This window comes from Oncorhynchus clarkii, chromosome 19 (genome assembly GCF_045791955.1).
Source record: "Oncorhynchus clarkii lewisi isolate Uvic-CL-2024 chromosome 19, UVic_Ocla_1.0, whole genome shotgun sequence".
Taxonomy (NCBI): domain Eukaryota; kingdom Metazoa; phylum Chordata; class Actinopteri; order Salmoniformes; family Salmonidae; genus Oncorhynchus; species Oncorhynchus clarkii.
The window spans coordinates 64,764,605-64,769,469 of record NC_092165.1 but is presented as its reverse complement, the minus strand read 5'-3'; positions in this window follow the sequence as shown (position 1 = coordinate 64,769,469).

The following is a 4,865-nucleotide window of genomic DNA, read 5'->3' as shown; positions in this document are numbered from 1 at the left end:
AAAGTGTATTCATACAGTTCTTACACATGTGTAATTGACAAAAAAATCTAAAGAGTTTCGAAAAACGGTCCAGAAAGCACTTTTTTTGGGGGTGATACGTTTTTGAAAAAAAATTCACTTTTTCAAAATGTTGCTTTTGGATGTTGACTTGTGTTGCATTTCCAATATGAAAAACCAAGGTGGAGCGCACTCGCCACTTGTTGGATTTTTGAAGTGTTACAACTGGCATATGCCATATGGCATTTGCAATCAACTTTACACGAATCAACGCCGAATTGGGTGGTATTGGACACCGTGTATATGGTTTGTCCAATGCCAATGACTTCCCATTCATTTTAGTCCATTTCAGGGGGGTATTCCCTTACAGTCAGTCATAAGAGACAATAGCTGCAATATATGTACAAAATAAGTTACAAACAAAGCGAAAAAAAAAACCAAATAGCGGTGTTGGTGAGGGGCCAGTAAAACAAAAGCCATCCCTTCCGGCGCCATTATTATAGGTACAACCATTTTTCCAAGATGGCGTAGCAGTCAGACGTCTTTGTCCTGTCGTGTCCCTTGTATATAACTTTTGACATCTTTTTCTTTGCAAATCTTTTCCTAAACCTCAACTTCTAAATACTCTCCTACCACCCGCCTCACCCAATGTGGTGTGGATCTGCTTTTTAAAAGTATTTCTATTTACTTTGGATCTGGAATCTCTCAACTGAAGCTAGCCAGCTAACTAGCTAACTACCTACCAGCTATCAGTTAGAAAACCATTGCTAACGGTTATCAGCAAACCTTTCGCTCGGAAAGCTCTTGCCAGTTCGAACAACGTGACTCAAACCAGAGCATAACAGACCTATTTCTCTCCATATCCCCGGATTCCTACCGCAAACTCTGAACATTTTAATCTGGATCTTCTAAACTAGCTAACCGCAATCCCGGGTGACCACTCCTAGCTAGCGTTTCCATCTCGGAGCAAGCACCAATTAGCCTGAAGCTAGCTCCTGGGCTACAATATCCGGACCCCTTCTACTGCCGTTACGGGGCACGGAACCCCGCCAATCCTCTACGACTGGAATACCGACATAATCTGCCCAAGGAATCCAACAGGCCCCTCAGGCGCGACGTCCGCTGAAGGCCTATTCTGCTAACTGCGGCCTGCTAGCTACCTTAAGCTACTTGGAACCCTACTAATCCAACACTGGTCAATCGACGTCACCGCACAAAGAGGCAAAAACAGACTTACCCCATCGCGACGTCCCCCGAAGGCTAACTTGCCTGCCCCGGTCTGCTAACTGCTAGCTTGCATGTCCCAGGTCTGCTACCCGCTAGCCCCTGCTAACTGCTTGCTTGCTAACCCGGTCTGCTAACTACTAGCTTGCCAGCCCCGGTCTGCTAACTGCTAGCTTGTTTAGCCCCGGCCTACTAACTGTTAGCGTGTTAGCATCGGCCTGCTAACTATCTGAATCGCCGTGTCCCCAGTCAGCCCAACCACTCACTGGACCCATATGTTCACTTGGCTACGCATGCTTCTCTCTAATATCAATATGCCTCGTCCATTACTGTCCTGGTTAGTGATTACTGTCTTATTTCACTGTAGAGCCTCTAGCCCTGCTCAATATGCCTTAACCAACCATGTTGTCCCACCTTCTACAAATGCGATGACATCACCTGGTTTAAACGTCTCTAGAGACTATATCTCTCTCATCATTACTCAATGCCTAGGTTTACCTCCAATGTACTCACATCCTACCTTACCTTTGTCTGTACACTATGCATTGAATCTATGCCATCGTGCCCAGAAACCTGCTCCTTTTACTCTCTGTTCCGAACGTGCAACACGGCCAGTTCGTATAGCATTTAGCCGTACACTTATCCTACTTCTCCTCTGTTCCTCTGGTGATGTAGAGGTTAAAGAGGTTAATCCAGGTCCTGCAGTGCCTAGCTCCACTCCCACTCCCCAGGTCTCACATTTGTTGACTTCTTTAACCGTAAAAGTTTTGTTTTCATGCATGTTAACATTAGAAGCCTACTCACTAAGTTTGTTTTACTCACTGCTTTAGCCAACCCGGATGTCTTAGCTGTGTCTGAATCCTGGCTTAGGAAAACCACCAAAAACCCTGAAATCTCCATCGCTAACTATAACATTGTCCGCCAAGATAGAACGGCCAAAGGGGGCGGTGTTGCAATCTACTGCAAAAATAGCCTGCAGAGTTCTATATTACTATCCAAGTCTGTTGCCAAACAATTTGAGCTTCTACTTCTAAAAATGCACCTTTCCAGAAACAAGTCACTCACTGTTGCCACTTGCTATAGACCCCCCTCTGCCCCCAGCTGTGCCCTCGATACCATATGTGAATTGATTGCCCCCCATCCATCTTCTGAGCTCGTGCTCCTAGGTGACCTAAACTGGGACATGCTTAGTTAACACCCCGGCCATCCTACAATCCAAGCTTCATGCCCTCAATCTCACACAAATTATCAATGAACCTACCAGGTACAACTCCCAATCTGTAAACACGGTCACCCTCATAGATGTCATCCTAACTAACTCGCCCTCCAAATACACCTCTGCTGTTTTCAATCAAGATCTCAGCGATCACTGCCTCATTGCCTGCATCCGTAATGGGTCTGCTGTCAAATAACCACCCCTCATCACCGTCAAATGCTCCCTAAAAAACTTCTGCAAACAGGCCTTTCTAATCGACCTGGCCGAGGTATCCTGGAATGACATTGACCTCGATGATGCCTGGCTATTCTTTAAAAGTGCCTTCCTCACCATCTTAAATAACCATGCCCCATTAATGTTTTTTTAACCTAGGAATAGATATAGTCCTTGGTTCACTCCAGACCTGTCTGCCCTTGACCAGCACAAAAACATCCTGTGGCATTCTGCATTAGCATCGAATAGCCCCAGTGATATGCAACTTTTCAGGGAAGTTAGGAACCAATATACACAGGCAGTTAGGAAAGCTAAGGCTAGCTTTTTCAAACAGAAATTTGCATCCTGTAATACTACCTCAAAACGTTCTGGGACACTGTAAAGTTCATGGAGAATAAGAGCACCTCCTACCTCACTGCTCTGAGGCTAGGAAACACTGTCACCACCAATAAATCCACTAAAATTGAGAATTTCAACAAGCAATTCTCTACGGCTGGCCAATGCTTTCCACCTGGCTACCCCTACACCGGTCAACTGCCCGGCACCCTACACAGCAACCCGCGAAAGCCCCCACCGTTTCTCCTTTACCCAAATCCAGATAGCTGATGTTCTGAAAGAGCTGCAAAATCTGGACCCCTACAAATCAGCCGGGCTAAACAATCTGGACCCTCTCTTTCTAAAATTATCTGCCAAAATTGTTGCAACCCCTATTACTAGCCTGTTTAACCTTTTTTTCGTATTGTCTGAGATTCCCAAAGATTGCAAAGCTGCCGCAGTCATCCCCCTCTTCAAAGGGGGAGACAATCTAGACCCAAACTGCTACAGACCTATATCTATCCTACCCTGTCTTTCTAAGGTCTTCGAAAGCCAAGTTAACAAACAGATTATCGACCATTTCGAACCATTTCTCCGCTATGCAATCTGGTTTCAGAGCTGGTCATGGGTGCACCTCAGCCAACCTCAAGTTCCTAAAGGACATCCTAACCCCCATCGATAAGAGACATTACTGTGCAGCCGTATTCATCGACCTGGCCAAGGCTTTCGACTCAGTCAATCACCACATTCTTATTGGCAGACTCGACAGCCTTGGTTTCTCAAATGACTGTCTCGCCTGGTTTACCAACTACTTTTCTGATAGAGTTCATTGTGTCAAATCGGAGGGCCTGTTGTCCGGACCTCTGGCAGTCTCTATGGGGGTGCCACAGGGTTCAATCTTCGGGACGACTCTCTTCTCTGTATTCATCAATGATGTTGCTCTTGCTGCTGGTGATTCTCTGATCCACCTCTACGCAGACGACACCATTCTGTATACTTCTGGCCCCTCTTTGGACACTGTGTTAACTAACCTCCAGACGAGCTTCAATGCCATACATCTCTCCTTCCGTGGCATCCAACTGCTCTTAAATGCAAGTAAAACTAAATACATGCTATTCAACCGACCACTGCCCGCACCTGCTCGCCCGTCCAGCATCACTACTCTGGACGGCTCTGACTTAAAATACGTGGACAACTACAAATACCTAGGTGTCTGGTTAGACTGTAAACTCTCCTTCCAGACTCACATTAAGCATCTCCAATCCAAAATGAAATCTAGAATTGGCTTCCTATATCGCATGAAAGCATCCTTCACTCATGCTGACAAACATACCCTCGTAAAACTGACCATCCTACCAATCCTCGACTTCGGTGATGTCATCTATAAAATAGCCTCCAACACTCTACTCAACAAACTGGATGCAGTCTATCACAGTGCCATCCGTTTTGTCAGCAAAGCCCCATACACTACCCACCATTGCAACCTGTATGTTCTCGTTGGTTGGCCCTCGCTTCATGCTTGTCGCCAAACCCACTGGCTACAGGTTATCTACAAGTCTCTGCTAGGTAAAGCTCCGCCTTATCTCAGCTCACTGGTCACCATAACAGCACCCACTCATAGCACACGCTCCAGCAGGTATATCTCACTGGTCACCCCCAAAGCCAATTCCTCTTTTGGTCGTCTTTCCTTCCAGTTCTCTGCTGCCAATGACTGGAACGAACTGCAAAAATCTCTGAAGCTGGAGATTCATATCTCCCTCACTAGCTTTAAGCACCAGTTGTCAGAGCAGCTCACAGATCACTGCACCTGTACATAGCCCATCTGTAAACTGCCCATCTATCTACCTACCTCATCCCCATAATGTATTTACTTACTTATCTTGCTCTTTTGCACCCCAGT